Source organism: Notolepis coatsorum (assembly GCF_963971535.1).
Source record: "Notolepis coatsorum genome assembly, chromosome: 13".
Lineage (NCBI taxonomy): Eukaryota > Metazoa > Chordata > Actinopteri > Aulopiformes > Paralepididae > Notolepis > Notolepis coatsorum.
In genome coordinates this window covers 49,985,352-50,009,379 of record NC_140177.1, presented here as the reverse complement: position 1 = coordinate 50,009,379, position 24,028 = coordinate 49,985,352, and the positions used below count along the sequence as shown (strand labels likewise).

Below are 24,028 nucleotides of genomic sequence, written 5' to 3'. Positions count from 1 at the left end.
TTGAAAAACCTGTAGCAACTCCGCGAGTCATATGATATCCGCCCAGTCCGTGTTTCTGAAAGCAGAGCAGCGTTAACACAGCAGTGCGCCTACAGACTCGAAATAAGTCTGTGGTGTTTTTTTTCTTCTCACAACGGGTCAAATGCATCTACATGCTTTGCACCGTCGCCATTCCTTTATGCCCACATCGCCCGAAAGTAACTAGGGGTGCACCGATATATCGGTCGGGTATCGGTATCGGCCGATAAGTGCCTTGTTGACTGCTATCGGCCTATCGGCCGATAAGCTCAAATGTGCCGATAGCAGTCGCCGATAACTAACCATCCATTTGTGTAGCGTCAAAAGGCAAAAAAAAAAAATCACTCGCGACCTACCTGCACAACGCCCGCCGTCCCCCCCACACACACACAAGCTACTGCATCAAAGTTACTATTTATGATTAACAAGGCATTCGTTTTGTGGCATTAACGTTATATAGTTAGTGTTACACGGACAATAACATCAGCATATTATTATTACCCATAGCAGCAAGGCATTACTCCGAGTCCGTTCATAGCCGGGAGGCAGAAGACTAACGTTACTGGTGAAAATGTGATTTACGTTGGAATACTCCTTTGCCAACTTGCTGTACTTTGCTTGCAGGTCTGCAGCCATTATTACTGGATTAAGAATAGCCCCAACTTTAGCCAACGTAACGTTATGGCTAAACCTTTAACATTAGTTAACCCTAGCTTTCGGTTAGCTGTTCAATGTTAATAACACAACCAAGCGAATCCATCAGAGCTCCCCATCAACACCGCTCTGTCGGGAGGATGGCATTTAAGAAAGTATCTGCTGTTAAAATGACACAAACATTCGTTTTGTGGCATTAACGTTATTATAGTTAGTTACACGTTCAATTACATCAGCATAGTATTTACCCGAAGATAGCAAGCAAGCCGTGCATAGCTCGGTTACATTCCGTTGCTCATTCCGTACCCAACTACACATTCTGCAATCTGTTAATAAAGTTTTCAACCAGACAAATGTATAGAAAGGCTTTGTTTTATTATAAAATTTGTTGCAGTAAAATCATTGTGTCTCGTTTGGCCATCCTGTGGAGCGCGCTGGTCGGCGGGCACTGCCGGGCAGCTAACGTATTAGCTTGTTGTGGTTCTAAGTTTGACTCGCATTCGAGCAAGCAGATCAATGGCGGCATGCCCCGAAGTAGAAAATGAATAAACGCTTGGTGGTAAGCAGGAGGTGGGTGCTAGCGGTGTGGCGTAATTGGCCGAATCGACTGTCAAAAAAAAAAAAAAAAAAAAAAAAACGTATTTTTTGCCACAATTATCGGTATCGGTATCGGCCGATTGTGTTAGTTGAACAATCGGTATCGGTATCGGTGGCCAATTTTCATATCGGTGCACCCCTAAAAGTAACGTTTATGTACCATTACAATCACTACAACGTTAGCGTAAGCTAACAAGCTAATCCTGATCAGAGGCACATAGCCATAGAGAACAGCAGACAGTGTGGACTGGGGAAAGGGAAATGGGGGGGCACTCTCCCCTTCCCTGTGTGTGTGCGTGCGTGCGTTTGGAAAGACGATGAAGTCACTAGTCAGGACAGGAGTATATTATAGTAAACTGAGGATTACTGAGGATGGACAGATAATGTTGATATTCAAATATAAAAAAGTTTCGAGAGGAGTGGAAGTTTGAAGACAGACTACAATATGATGTGGGGGTGGTGAGTTGAAACAGTGTGTGTGTGTGTGTCCCGAACTCACTTCTATGTTTCAATAAATTATTTGCATTTAAAACGATTAACGCTGACTCATTCCTTCAGTCCACAAAAAATTATGCTAATATTCCTTATGTTGTTTATGATATTAATTGAAAATAGCATGAGAGTATTATATAGTAATAATAACACATGGCGATATACTAAAAAGCTATTTATAATTTTTGGCTGGTAAAAAATCTGCCCGGCTGGTAGTTTTTAAAATCTACCAGCCAAATGGCTGGTAAGTCAAAAAGTTAAGTTTGTTCCCAATGCCACCCATACTTGCAAATGTTTTATTGCACTTGTGGCAACGTGCGTTGGTGGCATCGACTTTCGTAAAGTGTACCCAGACTTTCGTTTTGTTCTCTCCGCCATGATAATAATAATGAGCACAGAGCTCGGTCTGTGTCCTCAGCGCTTCAACACTGAGCCACAGATAGGCCCCGCCCTTAAGTACCCGTATGTGTGTGAGTGAGTGAGCGGCTCGCTTCTCGTGCAGACAGAGAGAGGAGAGGAGACCCAAGTTTGAGAAATAGATTAGCAGCGTCAATTGTATTATCGCGCGATAACAGTCCGGCGTTAACGCAGCACGTTAACAGCCCAGCTCTAATGATTAGCAACAACACAGATTTTTATAAATTTTCAGTTTTTTTGTAATTGATAAAAAATACAATCTTTTATTCAACTTCAGCCCTGATCATAACACCACATATTCATTTTATAATTCTAACCCTTTAAATGCCAGTGTGTGTGATGGCATATATTTGCAATATATCAAATGCAAAGTAGATTTTTCTGGGGGGGATTATTACAGGCTAGCATGTGTCAATGATTAGCAGTTTTTTGTAAGGGTCCCGCCTCCACCAATCACATGCGGCTCCCTTTGTGTGTGTGTGAGAGCAAGAGAGAGCGAGAGCGAGAGCGATAGATAGATAGATAGATAGATAGATAGATATAGATAGATAGTTCTCCAACTTGTGTGAGTTGCAGTGATCTCCTGGTTGTTCCCCACCTAGGTTATCTAACTATTGCGCTGGTGCAACTAGAAACACTGGCCTGGCCTGCTTCTAAGTTCAGTGGCCTGACTGCATTAAAAAAATAATAATACAAAAAAAAAATTAATCAGATTCATCTGGCGTAGGGCTGGGCGATATAACGATAAATATCGCGATATATTTTAATAATCGACATCGAATATCGAAACTAAAAAAAAATCGAAAATGTTGTGACCTGCAACAGGGCAGTTTTAAAACCAGAGACAGTGGACAGACTTGTCTTTCTTGCCTGCAACTAAAGTAATGGCTTTGCTTGTCCAAATGACAATACTGACCAAATTGAGATTTATTTCTCTCGTCCATTTATTTTGTTTGCTTTCTAATTTAAAATACAGTTTGAAACCGTCTGTACACAGTAGGCTATGTGTGCTAGCAGAACTAGACTCCAGTCACGAGTCACGGTGCACATGTGCGGTGGTTTGTCCACCAAAAAAGCGCCAAAAGATAGAAAATAAACTAGCAGAGCCAGAACTGTTCAACTCCCCTGGAGCCACAGCCAGCAGAGAAGCCGGTTTACTTTCGCTTTTAAACCAGCTGCAGCCTGAGAACTGGAGTGTGAGGGGATGTAACACTAAAGATGGTGGCAACGACAAAGAATTGCTGCAAAATAAACATACATCTGTTGTTTAACACTTTGACTGCCATGAAACGTCTTTTCACGTCATTGCTGGCCATGCTCAAGTTGCCGGGGGACGCTGTACAGCGTCCTTATATCAATATTTCAAAAATCTGCGATCGGATTAATATGTCCCCTCCGCTGGCCTGAGATCCACCAGCAGGACCCACTGAGCTCTCTGGCGGTTCAGGAGCGCCATCTGGTGGCCGATCGGCGCAATCGCCAAACAGGATGTTGAATAGAGGTTGTCATGACAACCGTAGTACTTCCGGGCGCTCGCTATAGTTCATGGGACTCTGGCTCGTCACGCTACACGGTGATCGATTGGCAATAACTCGATAAACAACATGATTTGGACGTATATACCATTATACAAGCTGGAGATGGACCGGGTAAAAATATATCCCATAATGATAAGATTTCTACTCGACGATGATCGCCCAACGGCGGGCGGAGACTGGGGTGAGTTTCAGCGTGTAACGTTACCGTGTTCGATACTAACTGCTATTATCAACATTTGACCCACATTAGATGATTGGTATAACGCTGCCCACGGAATTATAAACGCCCCCTCGCCCATCCGGTCAACATCAGATGACGTGTAGTAACTTCTAGAAGTACGTCTAGTTGGAATTTTTTATATCGCGCTGATTGCCATCAAACTGTATTTCATCATCAATATAATGCATTTGGGGCTATATATCACGTTCTGGAGAAAGCTGCAGAAAGAGATGAAAACATACTTATACATTAGACCAGACCTGGGCATTGTACGGCCCGCGGGCCGGATCCGGCCCGCGGGATGATTCTGACCGGCCCGCGAAAGATTACATGATAATAAAAAAAAGAAAAAAAAAAAAAAAAAAAATTTACTTTTTTTTTTTTATGTCAACGTTCACACGCACAGTATACGCTTAGGAGACATGCTCAGAAGAGGTTGGTTCTCTTTGGATCCACCTACATATGTGAACAGACATTCTCAGTCATGACGTTTACCAAGTCCAGGTACAGATCCTCTCTCACTGATGAACATCTGGCAGCTGTGCTTCGCATCTCCACCTCAGACATGCAACCTGACTTTGATGGACTTGTTAAAGCTCAACAGAGACTGGATTTCTCACACTGAATGAAAAAAAAGAACTGAAGAACACTAAAATGTGGAAATATAACAAGTGAAATGGGACACTTGATATTTTTTTTTCTTTTTTTTGCACAGTTCTGAAAACATAAAATGTTTAATATAGGCATGTAAAGTAAAAAAGGCTACAAAACTGGGACACTTTTCTTTACACAGTTCAGTGACATGTCTTGTTTATTTTTGCTATAAGATGATGTGATGTCTTTAGAAAGCTAAGAAAATCCTTGTTTCAATAGTATATGAAACTCAAAATTCCCTTTGTTATTAATGTTTCACATTTTGTTTATCATTTTGGAAATAAATTCTATTTGAATAAATTATATTTTTGAAAGCTATAACCTCACCTTTTAATTGCCAAATAATAACATACACTCTTACCAGGGGTCAAAACAATGCCATTTACTGCTTTTTATATAGAAATAAAATGTATATTATGCATAATTGAGTTTGGAATTTTGGCCCGGCCCCCCAACATATTTTCAGTTGCTCATTCGGCCCCCCGGGAAAAATAATTGCCCACCCCTGCATTAGACCATACTTTACTATGAATATGTGAATGAAAAAGTTTAACGTTGCTACACAATGAACAATACATATAGGACTTTGAATGGGCCCTAATAATGGCAATGTAGCAATAGAATTTAAAAAGTTATAGCCCTGCAAAGAAGGGGACTTTCTCCATAGACAAATAGCGCTGGCAATCTATGGTATATCATGAATTTAACCTTAGGCAACCAAAGTGTTAAAAAAATCAAAAATCAAAAAAAGTTTTTTATACTTATAGCAATTTCGATAATTATCGATATCGAGAAATATGATAACATTATCATATCGTTATCGCGATATGATTTTTTTCCATATCGCCCAGCCCTAATCTGGCGCGACCCCGACTTTGGGAACACCTGGTCTAAACTGCCGTAGGTGATGTCACACTCGAATGTAAACAGGAAGAGTTTAACACACAGAGATGGAAACTAGATGATATAAAGAAACGAATAACCAATAAATATGAAGTTATGTTTAAACTTCTGTTGTCAAGCATCGTCAATATAACCCACCCCCTTTCCTCACGAATGGAACTAGTGTTGTGGAGTCCGCTTTGAGCATGTTCCAGGGTTAGCAGCTAACGCTAGCCCATTGCTTGCGTCAATTAAATTGCATGTCATTAAAGGTCCGCGCTGGTCTCTCTAATGAAATTACAATTGCATGTCATTTAAGGTAATGCGCTGGTCAGGGTTAGAAATTAACATTTTTTTTCAAGGGCTTTTTTTGCCCCCCCTTAATTGATCAGGGGCTTTTTTTTTTATTTCGGGGGCACTGAATTTTTATGATAAACGGTAGGGGTGGGACGGTTCACAAAATGGACGGTTCGGTTCGTATCACGGTTTTGGGGTCACGGTTTTCAGTTCGGTTCGATATACGTAAATAAAAAAAAAAAATTTAACACTCAAATCTAAACATGCTTCTCATTTATTAAAAAAAAAAAAAAAAAGTTTACAGTGTTACAGTGTTTACAGCCTTAAATAATGTTTGGCACACAAAGACCGAACTGACTGAAAAATATAGGCTACATTTGTAGTATTAACTTAGTGCAAACCAACAATATGCTCAGCCAGCACTAGACTTTCCTTTCTTTAATATAAACACAAAAAAACAATGTCAACCATGTTTAAATTCCCTGATTGTCAGTTCTTAATGGAAAGATTCGTGTTCTGCTTGAAATTATTATGTATCCGTCTACATTTATTTAGACTAACATTATTTTAAATATTGAGTGCAACTGTGGTGGATTACGTAATTCGGTGAGTTGGAACTATCTATGGGTTGGCGCCGGGTCCCTAGGGCTGGGAGATATGGCCTAAATATGATATCACGATATTTTCTGACCTTTCGGCGATACACGACACACATCACGATGTTTTTCTTTTTTACCCCAAACAATTCATTATGAGGCTTACCAAGACAGTATTTGAGTTTGCAAGCTAACATTAAAGACAAAATAAAATACCCATGCATTTAGCATTTTTATATTAGATTTAGATTATTAGATTATATATTGCATATGAGATATTATATGATTTAGATATGAAATATGATTAATTGAAAATGGGGGACCCTGATGTAAACAAGACTAAAGTCTTTCTCTGGTCTGCATCCCCTTAACAATTGTATGTATTGAGCTGTACTGTACCCATTCTGCAATATGTTAAAGTTTTAAATCAATCAATCAATAAATAGCATTTTAGCATTTTTATGAAACTACTGTATATATGTATGTCTCTAAATGTTTTGATGAATTGAAAATGGAGGACCCTTATGTAAAAAAGCCGAAAGTCTTTTTCTGGTCTTCATCCTCCTGTACTGTATTGTACCCATTCTGCAACCTTTTAATACAGTTTTCATTCATTCATTCTGACGGAAACATAATCATTTTGATTGACAGTCGAGTCTGCCAATGACGTCACACCGCTTGCACCCGCCCTGCTGTTCTTAGCACCAATCGGCAAGCGTTATTATTTTTTGACTTCCTGAATGTCCCGTGTGCTGAAGTGAACATCAACAGAATTACTAACGTTAGCTCCCCGCGGCCGTCGAGTAGGAGACCAGTGCTTCACAGGATGACTAAATGAGGCATAATGATTTTACTACAACGAATGTTATAATAAAAGCCTTTCCATACATCTGTCTGATTGAAAACTTTATTAACAGACCGCGGAATGGGCATATCTCAGCACAGGCTGAGATATGAACGAGTAACGTGTGGACAGATTGACGCGACACAATCCTCTTGGGCAAAACATCACGATATCCACGATACGTTGAAAAAGTGTATCGTTAATGAACTGTACCCGATATTTATATAACATAGTCATATCGCCCAGCCCTACGGGTCCCCACGGACATTTTAGTGTCACGCACCTTCAGCTCAGGCAATGTTATTATCAGCTCCGGTAGCTCCGGTAACGTTAGGAGGTGATGGCATGCAGTGGGAAAGCGGCAATAGTCCCGGTTGGAGTTAGTAAAACACAGTTGTATGTTAGCCTTCTTGGATGTTGAATAAACGCCTATCATTGTCTTTAAACACCCCGCCTCTCAGACTCCCATTTCCTCCTCTGCTAGCTAGTAGCTACGGTAACATTTCGTTGACTGTATTACCTCGCGGGCTGATTCTATAGTTAAAACGTGCGTTGTGTTGTACAAACTACTAACGCTATGGCAAGATGTGTGTATGCCTATGTAATGTTAATGGCTATGTTTTTAAAGTCGTAATGAAGATTGATTTAGATTGTGCGTGCCATTTGTACACAAACTGACTAGCACCTGGCTCAGCTGCAGTGCAGCAGCCAGTGCTCACCTCAAATAATTTTTTTTTAATTTGCACGTCATCTGAACCGTACGATACACAGACGCGCCATTACCGGATAAATATATATATATAATTAGTAAACTGTCGGGGGCATTTTGTGCCCCCCTTAACTGATTTTCGAGGGCATTTTGTCCATTTTCAAGGGCATTATGCCCCAAGCCCCCGTTAATTTCGAACCCTGCCGCTGGTCATGTGTCTATAATGAAATGAGGACAGCTCTGCGCTAAAGCTAAAGTCTCATCAGCCGCGACAACATATACTCGATGTTCACGATATACTAATTTACTACATCTCATGTAGAACAAGCCACGATACATCGAGTATACTCGATATATCGCCCAGCCCTAGTCCCAGTCACTCCAATCCAATGATGTGCAATACCATCCGGGAGACGATAGGGCCTAAAAGAAAAAATGGTTTGGTTCCGGTTGCCGACCAACCCTGCCGATTTAGGTGCGACCCAATTTATTGTATGAGTTAAAAAAATATCATAAAAATCTTAGTCAAACCTTTAGTATTATGGATATTAAACATGCTGGCAGAGTACATGCATCCATGTTGTCGTGAACATTTGAATTAAATAAAGAAATTCCCTATCCATAGTCGCCGTGGGAAAAAATTAAATAAAAGAAATTCCCTACCTACCCATTGCCTTAACCAACAACCAACAGGAACCAAACAATATTTGTTTTATGCCCAGGTGGCGGTATTTGCCCTTTGCGAGCTCAGACCCATTCCCAATGATAACGTCAGGCTGGATGGATGAAAAATGAATGGATATCGCTAATAAAAGAAATATGGGAAACCCGGGATTTCTCAGGTTTGGCGCCCAGAGCATGGCGAGTTAACCCGAGAAATCTCGGGGTTGGCCTCCAAAGGGACACATTGGGTGCCACGCCCCCTTCCGGGAAGTGCGTAGGCCTTGCCGCCCATTAACCCCATGTAATCGCTCACCTTGTTTGTACTCGCTATCGTTAGCGGGACTCTAGCTCGACACACTGGACAGCGATCAGTTGCCAATAACTCAATAAACAACATGATTTGGACGTATATACTATTATACAACCTGGAAATGGATCGCATATATCAACATCCATAATCGAGAACTTTCTGCTCCACGCTGACCACCCAACGGTCAGAGGAAGCTGCAGTGAGTTTCAGCGTGTTTGATTATTATTAAACGTATAATCTGCTCCGATATATATATCGCCCATACTAAATAAATGATTTAACGTCGGCCACGGACTTATAACCCCCCCCCCCCGCCCCTCCGGTCACCAGCAGATGATGAGGCAGGACGTTTAGGACCTTGTACAATTGAAAGTTTTAATATGACGTCAATCGGTATCAAACTACATTTGATGATGTAATATATGTATTTATAGCTATAACTCGCGTTCCTGCAGAATGCTGCAGAAAACGATAAAAAACATATTTATACTTTAGACCGTATTTTAGTATGAATATGTGAATGAAAAAGTAGAATGTTGCTACATCCTAAATGATAGATACTTGACGTTGAATGGGCCATAGTAATGTCAATTTAGCAATACAATTTAAAAAGTTATAGCCCTGCAAAGAAGGGGAACATCTCCATAGACTTATAGTGGTGGCAAAGAGGGGATTAAGATCAGAATAATCCCTGGCAGATAAAGGGTTAACAAAGAGAGGCAGAGTTGATTTAGCACAAAAAAAATATATATATATATTCATATTTCTTTTTTTAATAATCAAATTTTATTTTCATATTCGAATCGCATGCCCATCGAACAAAGCATTTAAGACAGCCCTAACCAGCAGTAAGCCATGTTGGGTTTGAGGGGAGGTATATGCTGCCAAGTAGGCTTGGGCGGTATGACGGTATACCAGGGTATTTTATTTTGAAATCCCGATGGTATTGAAAATCAATACAGTCAAAATCACAGATGCGTTTCAGTATAATTACACTGAAACAGAGTTTTGACAGTGGTTGGTTGTAGTGCACACACGCGCCGCCGCCAGCAGAGGGCGAGACCAGTCCTCACTAGTGGAGCGAGTGGATCACAACGGTGTTCACGTTTTACGGTAAAGACAGTGCTGTGAAAATACCGTAAAGCGTTGTGGTAACGAGAGTTGATGTGTGTGTTGTTGTGGAGCAAGCAAATAAAAGGTAAAACGTTACATCGCAGTCCGGTGTGTTTTTGAATACACAATACTAGGGATGCACCGAATGGGAAATTCTTGGCCGAAACCGATACCGAAAATAGAAAACAGTTGGTCGAAAGCCAAAAGGCAGAAAATTATTCATAGAATAGATTTTTTTTTACCAATGTTGTGGAACATTATGATTATGGCAAAACTTAATTTAAATAATAAATAATCACTATTATGGGTCCATAAAACATTTATTCAGCACTTCTGAATGCATACAGTACATTAATTCCATCTTTTCTCTGGCTGCGCAGCGGACATCTGTGCTCTACTGAGCGCACCTTTCTAGTCCCCAGCTGAATGTGCTCGCTTGACTCGGCACAGTAGACGCGCGACAGACAGACAGCGTCAATGTGAGAAACACAATCCCCCCCCCCCCCCCTCTCGCTCTGAATAATATGCATATTAGATCACTCAGTGATTAACCGCGACGGGCATATAGTAAATAAGGATATAAAAGCATGTTAAAGACGCATTTATTGGACGCGTTGCGCGCAGAGTTTACATAGAAACAGCGCGACTCCCGACAGCGCAACATCATCACAACAACACGCGTTAGGTTACAGGTTGTTTCTGTTTCGGTGACATATTTTCGGTGAAAAAACTCTTTCGGCCGAAAGGCAATTTTTGGCCATTTTCAGCCGAAAGTTTTCGGCCACCGAAATTTCGGTGCATCCCTACACAATACTAACGTTACTAGTACTATGGTGCTGCAGGCTAACTGGCTACTATTCTGAGAGCTAACGATAGTAGCACTAGATGCTGCGGGCTAACTGGCTATTTTGAGAGCTAACTGTTGTGTATGTGGATCACAACAACGGTGTTCACGTTTTACGGTAATGTTGCGACAGTGCTGTGAAAATACCGTAAAGCGTTGTGGTAATGAGAGTTGATGTGTGTGTTGTTGTGGAGCAAGCAAATAAACGGTAAAACGTTACGTCGCAGTCCGTGAGTTTTTGAATACACAATACTAACGTTATTAGTACTACGGTGCTGCAGGCTAACTGGCTACCATTCTGAGAGCTAACGATAGTAGCACTAGATGCTGCGGGCTTCTGGCTACCATTCTGAGAGCTAACGATAGTAGCACCGTGATTTGTTCACTTGGTAACACGGGTTGCCCCCCCCCCCCCCCCCAGGGCTGTACACTGCGATGAGATGATCGCGAATTGCCCCTTTAATTGGCCGTTGCGATTGGTAAATATTATCTGGGGGCGGGCTTGCGAGTAGTGCTTTCAAGCCTTGCATTCGCATTTTACTCCTAAATTATCCAAGGCGTGTGATGACGCAATGACGTCACTCACGCGAGCTGAGCAGTGAGTACTCAGCAGGTATGATCAGCGGGAACAATCGACTGAGCACTCACTCTGATAGACTGGCTGACTGTCTGATTTAGCTATGAAGAAAAGTAAAGTTAGTATTGCTTCATATTTTCGACGCGTTCGACCTCCTATAGTGAGCCGAACTGAACTGAACTCAGACACACGGAGAGAGCTGCGGCGTTTGCTGTTCCTCCTCCTCCAGCCCTCCCGCACCCGTGGCTGTTGTAAACACTAGTCTCTAGTGGGACACTGGGACCTCGGTGAGCCTGCCAGCAGGCTAGCTACTGATAGCTCCTGATATCAACAAATGCTGCAGCAAGTCTAGTAGTGCATGATAGCTCGCGTTAGCTCACTGTTCAAAACGAAACGTCCCATTAACACTTTGGGTGCCGGAAAACGCTTAAACACGTCATTCCCGGCCATGCTCAAGTTGCCGAAGACGCTTTACAGCGTCTTTAATATCAATATTTCAAAAATCTGGGATCGGATTCATATTTCCCCTCCGCTGGCCTGAGATCCACCAGGAGGACCCACTGAGCTCTCTGGCGGTTCAGGAGCGCCATCTGGTGGCCGATCGGCGCAATCGCTTAACAGGAAGTGCCGTAGAGGTTGTGCTGGTCGGCCGTATTACTTCCGGGCACTCGCTATAGGTCCCGGGACTCGATCTCGACACACTACATAGCGATCGATTGCCAATAACTCGATAAACAACATGATTTGGACGTATATACCATTATACAAGCTGGAGATGGACCGGGTAAATCGACATCCCATAATGGTAAAATTTCTACTCTACGATGATCGCCCAACGGCGCGCGGAGACTGGGGTGAGTTTTAGCGTGTAAAATTACCGTCTTCGATACTAACTGCTATTATCAACATTTGACCCACATTAGATGATTGGTATAACGCTGCCCACGGAATTATAAACGCCCCCTAGCCCATCCGCTCAACATCAGATGACGTGTAGTAACTTCTAGAAGTACGTCTAGTTGGAATTTTTTATATCGCGCTGATTGCCATAAAACTGTATTGCATCATCAATATAATGTATTTGGGGCTATAGATCACGTTCTGGAGAAAGCTGCAGAAAGAGATGAAAACATACTTATACATTAGACCATATTTTACTATGAATATGTGAATGAAAAAGTTTAACGTTGCTACACAATGAACAATACATATAGGACTTTGAATGGGCCCTAATAATGGCAATGTAGCAATAGAATTTAAAAAGTTATAGCCCTGCAAAGAAGGGGACTTTCTCTATAGACAAATAGAGCCGGCAACCTACGGTTGATAATGAATTTAACCCATGGCAGCCAAAGTGTTGAACTAAATAGTTCACTGAGGAGTTGTCTTATATAGCAGTAGCTACAGATAGCTCCTGATTTGGGATGGGTACCTTTTAGGGGTGGACGGTATAAACGGTATACGGTATAAACGGTATTAATTTGCTCTACGGTATGGATTTTGACTATACCGTGTAACCGGTACAGCAGCTCTAAAATAGCAATGACGTCATGTAACCACAGCGCGACTATTTCAATCGCATTTGCCCCTAAAAATAGATAGAATTAGTCATAGATAATAGATATGTGCAAACTGGAAAAAGTTATTTAGGAGGCTTCGCGCAGTGGGCGTGTCAACACGCAATTGTCATTTCATAATAAACACATATCACTGCGTCGCACAGCAAGTTTCAATTTCAGTTCCTGGCATTTTTAACCAGTGGAGAAAGGTAAGATATTTCCCTATCGTTTTTCTTATATGAATTATTCTACGTTAATAAAACATACCTGGTGATCAACTACAGTTTGCTGTAAACATTACGATATGTGTGTAGTGTTATGATAACGACGGCAGCAGCGGGAGCCGGGAGGACGGCTGCAGCAGTGGATTTGCGAATAGCATGCAGCTGCAGAGCCGCAGAGCCAGGGGCTCTTTCAGGTCTGGTCACAGGCCCGTCAAACAGCGCCCCCCCATCACCATTTTGTGTGTCAATTTGTTGACACATGTGTCAATTTGTTGACACGTGTCAATTTGTTGACACAATTGTCAATTCTTAAAGCCGAGGATGAGTGGCAACTTTGTCTCAATTCTTATTCAATTCAATTCGCTCTGCGGCTCTGCAGCTACATATGCTTCTAGCAAAATCCAGCCCCGCTGTTTGCAATGGGAGCAGGAGTCTCGACTCGGGACTTATTTTATTTGGAATATAATGACTTTATACGCAAAAGTAGCCTAGTTTTAAGTTCAAATATTATAAATCTACATGCCTTGAGGATGTCATTCTTTATATAGCCTGCCTATCAGGCAAAAAAAATTATTCTAACAGAAACACTGATACCGTGATATATACCGTTACAGTCTATGCTTCAAATTATACCGTGATATAAATTTTAGACCATACCGTCCACCCCTAGTACCTTTCACATTTGAACCGATACCGGTACCTGTGAATCGATACCCAACGGTGCCTTTTTTCGGTACTTTAGTCTCAAGAAATTTAATTTACCTACCTCAGTCGTAAAAAAAATCCAAACTTCAAATAACTACAATTTCGACAGTTTTCGGCTTGTCATTGCTCCGACTGCTTTGTTGTTGAATCAAGTCAAATCCTAGGTAAGCATATATTGTGCGTGTGAACGTTGACATGAAAAAAAAAAGTAAAAAAAAAAAAAAGTAAAAAAAAAAAAAAAGTAAAAAAAAAAAAAAAAAAAATCTCACTTGATTCGATACTCTGTAGTACCGACGTGTTTCGGTTCGGTGCCTCAAAAGTATCGAATTCGGTACCCATCCCTACTCCTGATATCAATGTCTTATGAGTCGATGCGTATTCGAGCTGAGGGCACGCTGAATATAGTCAATAGGGTCCAGCTGCAGCGCCGGATAATCCTGGCCGTAGCTGGAGGCTACAGTATAGGGTCCAGCTGCAGCTCCGGAGAATCCTGGCCGTAGCTGGAGGCTACTCGAGTACACACAGACAATGGAGCTGGTTGCATATAGCGAGCATTTTGACTTGTTGCGTGGTGGCAATGTCTCACAGATAATACAACTACAAGTATGATTATATAATATATATATTTTATTAAAAAATAAATCTTTTTTTAAATCAAAAACAATCGATATAAATAATGATAAATTGTTATTTAAAAATGTGCCCCTAAAAAATATTTTTTGCCCCTAAATTTCTCATTTCATTTCATCTCATTTCTCAACGAGGCATAATGATTTTACTGCAACGAAATGTTATAATAAAAGCCCTTCGTTCTATACACTTGTCTGATTGAAAACTTTATTAACAGACCGCAGAATGGGTACAACTCGGCACGCTCTGAGCAAAGAAAGGAACTTAGATATTAATTTAGTAACGCTTGCCTTGCTATGGTCCGGTAAATACGAACGTGTAACTATACTAACGTTAATGCCACAAATCGAATGCCTTTGTAATCATAAGTAGTAACGTTATAATAATAATAAGAAGAAAGGGTCGGGGGGGTAACCGGCGGGCGCGCCGCTACCACTCCTGCCCGCGACACCTAGTGAACGGCGCACGACCAGAGGGGAGACTTCGAATCCGTGTTTCACTTTTAATAACGAATGCGTGCTTGCCGAATCCCAAACAATATTCATGCTGCAAAGTCATCCTCTAAAGATAGACATTTAGACTAGAGGCAGGCTATATGCTATAAAGAGTAGACTACTACTAAAAAAAAAATGCATTCAAACTTTTTTTTTTTTTTTGTGTGTGCGTGCGGTAAAAACCGCGGCGGTAGGAAATATTTTGCAAATTTGTGCGGTAAGGAAATAATCAATACCGCGGCAGCTCTAGCCCCTAGTGAAAAAGCTTAGCGTACAGCCCTGCCCCCCCCCCCCCCCCCCCCCCCCCGCTGATGAAAATGAAAGTCATACAGTCATATACCGTATACCGGGGTATTATGTCAGCAAGGTATGACGGTGTGAAAAAAATTATACCGCCCAAGCTAAGGTCATAGTTCTGCCCAAGAACTATGTTTTTCAGGAGCAAACAGCAAACCAATCAATACCATTCCATACCAAATACCAATCAGTCCAGTGCAGAGTAAATTCATGGAGAGAGCAGCAAATACTACATAATTTCACTGTATATGGCCTGAAACCTGAAAGTCAGCAGGCCTATGTGACCGACCACTCTACCTGCACAGCGCCAAGACAGATGATGCTTAAGTGGCTGCACAGTATTAATGAGAATGATTGTGGGGGATTTGTTTCTTGACAAAGTATTGGTTTTGGAGCCATACTTAGTAGACTTGTTATCTACTAAGAAAAAAAAGAAAAAAAAGGAACAGGGGAATATTGTGCATCAAGAGACACTCTTCCTTTTGCACTCCCGAAGCTTCGAATTCCAAAAGGTGAAGATAATACAGGCCTTAGTTCTTGCCTTAGTCACAGCTTGACTAGTAGTAGTGGCTACTGTGTCCAGCTACATACAGTATACTGTCAGGTGCAGGAAGAATAGGCCTTAGTGATGATTAATGGAGATACGAGATAGTAATACCTAGGGATGGGAATTGATAGGATTTTATCGATACGATTCCATTATCGATTCTGCTTATCGATTCGATTCTTTATCGATTCCATTATCGATACCTGATCAATTTATAATTTACATAAATAAATTGGAAATGCAACAGAACTACATTTACATTTAGTCATTTAGCTGACGCTTTTATCCAAAGCGACTTACAAGTTCTGTACGACAAGCCATCAGGAAGGGCACAACTCTATCAGCTGAGCAACAATGTTCATCAAAGTGTTGAGTGCTACAGTGTAGGTTAGTTTATTAGGACAAGTGCATGACAGTACGGTTAGTTAGGGTTCGATTTTTTTTTTTTTTCATATAATGGTTGAAGAAGTGCGTCTTTAGTCGACGGCGAAAGATTGGACGTGATTCGGCTGTCCTAACTGGGGTGGGTAGTTCATTCCACCATTGTGGGGCAAGGACTGAGAATAGGCGACTTCTCTTTGATGACCCTCCCGGAGCTTGGATAGGAGTAGGTCTGAGGCGGCCAGAAGATGCAGAGCGTAGTGGTCTAAGCTGGTTAGAATAACAACATGCAACTTGACATTTCTGATTGTCATTTATTGTTGAGCCCCCATGTCAGAAAAATACAAAAACTGTAAAAAATAAACATTAACTATAGCCTACACTTAAATAAAATAATGTATTTGAGATTCTCTTAAAATGTATTTATTTTTTTATTCTTAAACGAATTTAATCTATTGAATAACAGGTCGTTATTCCTCTTGACTTCTGTCACACACACACACACCCCTCCCTCCCTCCCTCCCCAGGCCCCTGTCCTGTAAGGTATTGGCTTGTGTTGCTACACGGACACATTTGTATGTTGCACCACCTGTTACTAGTCTGGCTTACAGTGTACAGACTAGTAAACAAACACTCTGTCTCTTATTATATGTGAACTAAAGAGTACAAGGTTTACACAACAGCCCCCACCTGCTGTTTTATTGTATTTGTACCTGTACTATCCGCTGTCCGCTGTTTATCTCTCTTTGTGAGCTTGATTAAATAGCGTTAGCTCACGTTAGCTAGCGTTAGCTCCGCGGCTAATTTTAGCTCACCCTGAACTAAATCAATGACTAGGTTCTAAAGCATTAAAGTAGTTTTCACTGCACATAGAAGTAGCCAAACAGCGGGAGCATTTCGGGAGCATATTACCAAAACCCAGGCAATTTCTAGCCCTTAAGGAATCAAATAGAGTCTGCCATGGCTACATGGTAACGCTAACGTTAATGCGCAACTGTAGGAAAAACCTGGCAGCGATAAGGGAATCGAAAGTCACGGGAGCCACACGGTTCCAGGCAGGGAACAAAATTAACTTTTTGACTTACCAGCCATTTGGCTGGTAGATTTTAAAAACTACCAGCCAGGCAGATTTTTTACCAGCCAAAAATTAAAAATAGCTTTTTAGTATATCGCCATGTGTTATTATTACTATATAATACTCTCATATGCTATTTTCAATTAATATCATAAACAACATAAGGAATATTAGCATAATTTTTAGTGGACTGAAGGAATGAGTCAGCGTTAATAGTTTTAAATGCAAATAATTTATTGAAACATAGAAGTGGGGTCGGGGACACACACACTGGTTCAATTCACCACCCCCGCATCATATTGTAGTCTAGTCTGTCTTCAAACTTCCACTCCTCTCGAAACCTTTTTATATTTGAATATCAACATTATCTGTGCATCCTCAGTAATCCTCAGTTTACTACAATATACTCCTCTCCTGAGTCCTGACTAGTGACTTCATCGTCTTTCCAAACGCACACACACAGAGAAAGGGAGAGTGCCCCCCCCCCCCCCCCATTTCCCTTTCCCCAGTCCACACTGTCTGCTGTTCTCTATGGCTCTGCCGCTGATCAGGATTAGCTTGTTAGCTTACGCTAACATAACGTTCATTTCGGGCGATGTGGGCATAAAGGAATGGCGACGATGCAATGCATGTTAGATGCATTTGACCCGTTGTGAGAAGAAGAAAAAACCACAGACTTATTTCGGCTCGCAAAATAGGCGCACTGCTGTGTAGCTCTGCTCTCAGGGAACAAACTTAACTTTTTGACTTACCAGCCATTTGGCTGGTAGATTTTAAAAACTACCAGCCAGGCAGATTTTTTACCAGCCATTGGCGGTTGGCTGGTACTTATTTTGTTCCCTGGTTCCAGGCATCGGCCAATTAGGAACCGGTTCCCAATGGGAACCGGTTTTCGATTCCCATCCCTAGTAATACCTAAACCAACAGATAGTAGTGGTAATCTTAAAAAACACACCGGATATTAGCAATTATATAACGGCATGTAAATTTCTCGATTCTGATTGGCTGAAAGTCATTTTACACGTATGTATTCTTCACAATTCCACGCTCCTGGTCCCAGGACCCGCCCACAACCGAATTACAATCACTCCGCCGAAAAAACAAGATGGCGGACAATAATCTTTAACAAATGGATATGTTGATAGTGTCATAACAACGAAATATAAAAAGATTCGGTCACAGCGAATGTCTTAGTTCTTTAAACAATGTTGGATGATGTAATTGATGAGTCATGAGTCATTGTGGAACAAAATAAAAATCGCGCGAATTGATTGATTGATTGCAAAATAACATTTTATTTTTATTTTCTTTCTTCCCCTTCCTTGCCAGAGCTCACTCTCTCACACTGTCTGGCTTCCAGACACTCACTTGGTCGCATACACACCCACACACACACATGGGTCATGAGTCATTGTAGAACAAAATAAAAATTGCACGAATTGATTGATTGATTGCAATATTTTTTACCTACTTTCAATAGAAGCATCTAAGAATGAAGTTCTATAGAAAGTAGGTCTGCATCCCCTTAACAATTGTGTGTATTGAGCCATACTGTATTGTACCCATTCTGCATCTGGTAATACATTTTTCAACCAATCAATCATTCCAATAACAACCACTAACTTCACAATTAAAAACTAAAGAAAAGTTGGATGTGTTAGTTGGTTGGATGTCTTAGTTGAAAAGCAGTTGGATGTAGGGATGGGTACCTTTCACATTTGAACCGATACCGGTACCTGTGAATCGATACCGGTACCCAACGGTACCTTTTTTCGGTACTTTAGTCTCAAGAAATTTAATTTACCTACCTCAAGTCGTAAAAAAAAAATCCAAACTTCAAATAACTACAATTTCGACAGATTTCGGCTCGTCATTGCTCCGACTGCTTTGTTGTTGAATCAAGTATAAAAAAAAAAAAAAAAAAAAAAAGGGGGGGGGGGGGGGTTCGGTTTCTCACTTGATTCGATACTCGGTAGTACCAACGTGTTTCGGTTCGGTGCCTCAAAAGTACAGAATTCGGTACCCATCCCTAGTTGGATGTGTTAGTTGGTTGGATGTCTTAGTTGAAAGACAGTTGGATGTGTTAGTTGGTTGGATGTCTTAGTTGAAAGTAGTGTTGTCAAAAATATCGAAATATCGATACATATCGATACTGAATATTTAAAATGGTTTCGATACTCATTTCCCAAAGTATCGATACTTTCTGCAGTACCGATACCAGCTGGCTTGCTCCCGCAAGTTGTTGACAGACAGACGCGCTGCCAGAGCACGCTTGCCCTTCCGCCTCCTCCGAGACCGGCAACAGACACAAGCTGCTGCAGCCTCCTCCCCTCACAGCCGGCCAGCCCTGTCTTCAGTTTGTAAACAAAGCTATTATTAGCTAACGTTAGCTGTCGTTCCTCCGTTAGCTTATGCTAGCTAGCTGGCCACCTTTTATAATTACTTCATGGAAACGGAGTAACGTCAAGCCGAGCCCACCCACACTACACCAGTACACGCATGAACTCAACACAACTACCCCGTTTCCAACGTTACGTCGAGCCCATCCGACACTAGTACACGCATGAACTCGACACAGCGTTACCCCGCCTCCATGAAGTGTCCAATTAGCAGCAATGTTGTTGAAAATGTAACGTTAATAAATGCTCCGAGCATAGCTCCGGAGAAATCTCCCTCTCTCTCTCTCAAGTACCCTCGTTTTCGGGTCATAACTAGAACGGTGCGCTCAGTAGACCTCAAATCTCCAGCAGACACTCTGTCTTTCTCTCTGATCTAAAGATAAACAAAAGGGTTTTAAAAGTGTATTTATCTTCTCGTATAGTACCAGAGAGAAGCTGAGGAGAATCAACCAGCAACAAAAGCAAAATGTTAAAAAAAATATATATATATATATATATATATATATATATATATTATAAACTTTTTTTGGTATCGAAATGGTATCGAAGTATCGATACTTTTTCAAGGTATCGTATCGAAGTCGAAATTCCAGTATCGTGACAACACTAGTTGAAAGACAGTTGGATGTGTTAGTTGGTTGGATGTCTTAGTTGAAAGACAGTTGGATGCGTTAGTTGGTTGGATGTCCTACTGAGAACAGTTAGATGCACTTCCGAGCTGCTTCCACATGGAGGCAACTTCTCTTTTTTGAGAACTACTTTTTTTGGCGGATGGTTTTTTTCAATAAATCTTCAATTAATGTGTGTTTATTGTATAGCAATAAGGTTGGATGAATGTGGCAGTTGTATAAAAGCATTACACCACTTGCAGTCGTGGTTTGTGAAAAATAAACCATGCCTAGGGGGGTCTAACGACCACCCCTAGGCATGGTTTATTTTTCACAAACCACGACTGCAAGTGGTGTAATGCTTAAGTAAGAGGTGGGAAGGATGGCTGGCTGCAGGATATCTTATGAGGCTTAAGTAGCTTAATGTAACTACTATTCTAACGTAGGTAACTTTAACTAATGTTGGCCGTTCCTCTGTTAACCGACAGTGTTTCAATGAGCACTTCCTCTCAAACCGTATGCTGCATTCAAGTCATATAATGGCAGGAAAAAGTGATCTGGTTGATGAACTCGTATGAACCTATTTGAGCACCTATCTGAGTGATGTTTTGTTTCTACCAGACCTCGCTTTGTCCTGGTGATAATTGTTTTCAAATGTTAATCCATTACAAAAAAAGCAGCAGTGTTTCCATCATTTGTGGTAGTAATGACCAGAGAATTATGGAAATACCATCTGCAACTGCATTATGGTTTAAATTGGATTAGGCTATACTATGGTATTAGTACAAAAGTGGTACCCTAGCAGTACATGACTTTCAACATAAGAGGGCAATGGCTGGTAAAACTGAAATCACCACGATACCTTTGTTAAAAAAAGTTATTTATGCTTAGTTGCTATATCAAGCACAAACTATCTATATTTGCACATGGGGGTTGTTTTAGGATTAGGGGTGTAACGATGCGACCTCACAACGATTAATTTCGATTACGATTATTCAGGCAACGATTCAATGCATCATGACATATCTTCATTTGACCCCGATTCGATTAATTTTCGATCAGTTAATTCCAGAATCGTCACATTAGAATCTATGCATTTTGATTAATCGATGCATCGTTACACCCCTACTTAGGATAGAATCTTTATATGATATTATGCAATGCATGGCATGTGTGTGTGTGTGTGGGGGGGGGGGGGGGCTGTGTGTATACACACATTGTGTGTTATTATTGATAGAGTATATGTCTCACCTGTCTGGCTGACCAGACCCTCACTTTTACTTTATTAGACAATTCATATTTTATGCTTATATATTATTTTTATTCTCATATATTTCTATTGTCATTTATATTACCCTGCCTGTACCTCCCCACCCCCTCCCCTGTTCTGCTATGACAACTGAATTTCCACAAGGGGATTAATAAAAGGAACATCTTCTAATCCAGCAAGTAGGCCTGTAGTTGCATCTTGTTTGGACATTATGACGAATTGGGCTATACAAGTTACGTTTGGCTTAATTCAAAATAAATGTAAGGCTATTCCCTGCACCATCTTCAAAAAAATAATAGCTGTCAGGTTGTCTGTAGTTGTTGTTGGCGTTGTTACCGCATGGCTGGTGACATTATATTAGATTGAAGAGGGATACATCTCAAAATGCCCATGTCATGACCTGAAACCTGACGTGAATGTTACAACAAGTAGAGCTCATTGTGACATGCACAGCATTAACGTTAGAGCTTGCCCACATGACGTGTTTACACATCTGTTAACAAACTACATGTGTAGCAAACGTTACTTTAGTAAATACAAAACAAGCGTTCGCTAAGCACGAATTGGTTAACTAGTAAAGAGGAGCCACTCCGTGTGAATACAACGTGCGGTAGAACGTCATGATTCGCACCGTATCGATCAACACAGAGCTACCAAAGTAAATAACGTCAGTGATCTGAAAGCTAACTTGCTCAAAGAGAAAGTGCTGGCTAAAGCTAGCTTAGCGAAGCTAGGCTCGTGCCGTGGTCCTTTTGAACCAATGTCTCGTGACGGTAACACGACAGTGATTTTAATATAACGTCAACAGTGTTCTTTAAACCGGTTCCATTAATGTGTTCAACAATAACAAGTTTATAACACATGAAGAAGTTCAAGGGACAGGTGTAAACATAAACAGCTAACTTTAGATGCGCTAGCATGTTTTCCACCAGTCCAACTTTCACAACCAATATTCTATATCATACAAAAAAAACACACGTTTGATACGATGTTATTCAGTGTTAAATGATTGCATGCATCATTAAATCATATAATACTATCATAAATAAAAACATAATACATACATACGCATAAAAGTGCTTACCCTTACAGTTATTATTATTTATTGTCCTCTTCAAGGCGTTTCCTTCCTCAAGAAAATGGCGATTATATGACACGTCAGAGATTCCAAAGTAACTTCCGTAATATGGCCACACCCACTATCGTCCTCTACGGGAGGAGGAGCCTAAGCATGTAACGTGTTACTTTACTCTATTCCTTGTTTTCTGAAACTGGCAGGTAATACTATAATCTGATAGATAAAAAAAAATTAGACTCGACCTAAACAAGAAATAGGCCGACAGTCTGGGAGCCATATGCCGATTTAATAGGTGTACCTTGTTTTGTCGGTTGCCATTTTCTTTGCTGTTTCTTGGAGCTTGGGGGTACCTCTTCAAAATACAACAGGGTACTCGTGGTATTATCCCTTGGGTATTTTCATATATTAACCCCCTTCATGCCCGAAAATGTCAATATCATTTATGATATTGCATGCTGCTGAATATAAATTATATGCATCAGATTACATTCCCTAATGTTTTTTCATACAATGGGTGATGTGCAATTAATATTAACATGTAACATTGGCAGATAGTAACCCCTTCATGCCCGAAAATGTCAAAATCACACAAAAATTTAGATTTATGATATTGCATGCTGAATATAAATTAAATGCATCAAATGACATTCTCAAAAAATTTTACATACAAAGGGTGATGTGAAATTAATATTGATGAGTTTTGTTGGGGCAGTTGGTTCACTGATGGCTGAAAGTAGGCTCTCTAGTGTCCTGTCAGAAGTCTTTGGAAAGGTTGCCATGATGTTGGATGGGAAGAAGTTCCCTAATAATGTACGGGCCCTGTGGATGATGGCAGAGGAGGTGTTAAGGAGCCTGATCACAGATGGCCATTTTCAGAAAGCAGATGACCTGATGAGAACCTTGGATCACATAGCAAGCCAGAGCAGGACTGCCAAACTTTGGGTTGAGGTCTTGGTGAAACCAGTGTTGCTGATGATGTCCTACTGCATCCGAGCCGAACGTGAGGGTGACTGGCTTCTCCATCTGACCATGTTCCGGAAGATGCTACTTTGCAGCCGGCCATGTCAACTATGCCAGGTATGGCCTCTACTACCTCCGGTCCATGGGAAAGCTTCCTCCATGTGTCCAAAGCTATTTCCTCCAGGGGCAACATGTCACAAGACACCTCAGTGTAATATGGAATGGCCTGTGGAGTGACCAGTTCATAGAGTCCACCTTCATGAGGTAATGGTATGGCCACAGTGCAGGAGCCTCGGGGGGATCATTGGTATAACCCTGAAGCCAGAGCTACTGAAGATCTGGTCAATGAGCCGCCACATCTGCTATGAAGGAGATG

General features: G+C 41.1%; 1 protein-coding gene across 2 annotated transcripts in view; it reads right to left on the bottom strand.

The window, feature by feature from the left end:
• arf1 (ADP-ribosylation factor 1) overlaps positions 1 to 22,774 on the bottom strand; it is a 52,791-nt gene extending 30,017 nt beyond the window's left edge. The window contains exon 1 of one of the 2 annotated variants that reach the window (XM_084327465.1): positions 22,705 to 22,774. The gene's annotated coding sequence lies outside the window, so the exon portion shown is untranslated. Of the gene's footprint in view, positions 1 to 22,698 lie in introns of both variants that reach the window. The other variant, XM_084327466.1, reaches the window with a different exon arrangement.
• Between the last annotated feature and the right edge of the window lie 1,254 nt (positions 22,775 to 24,028).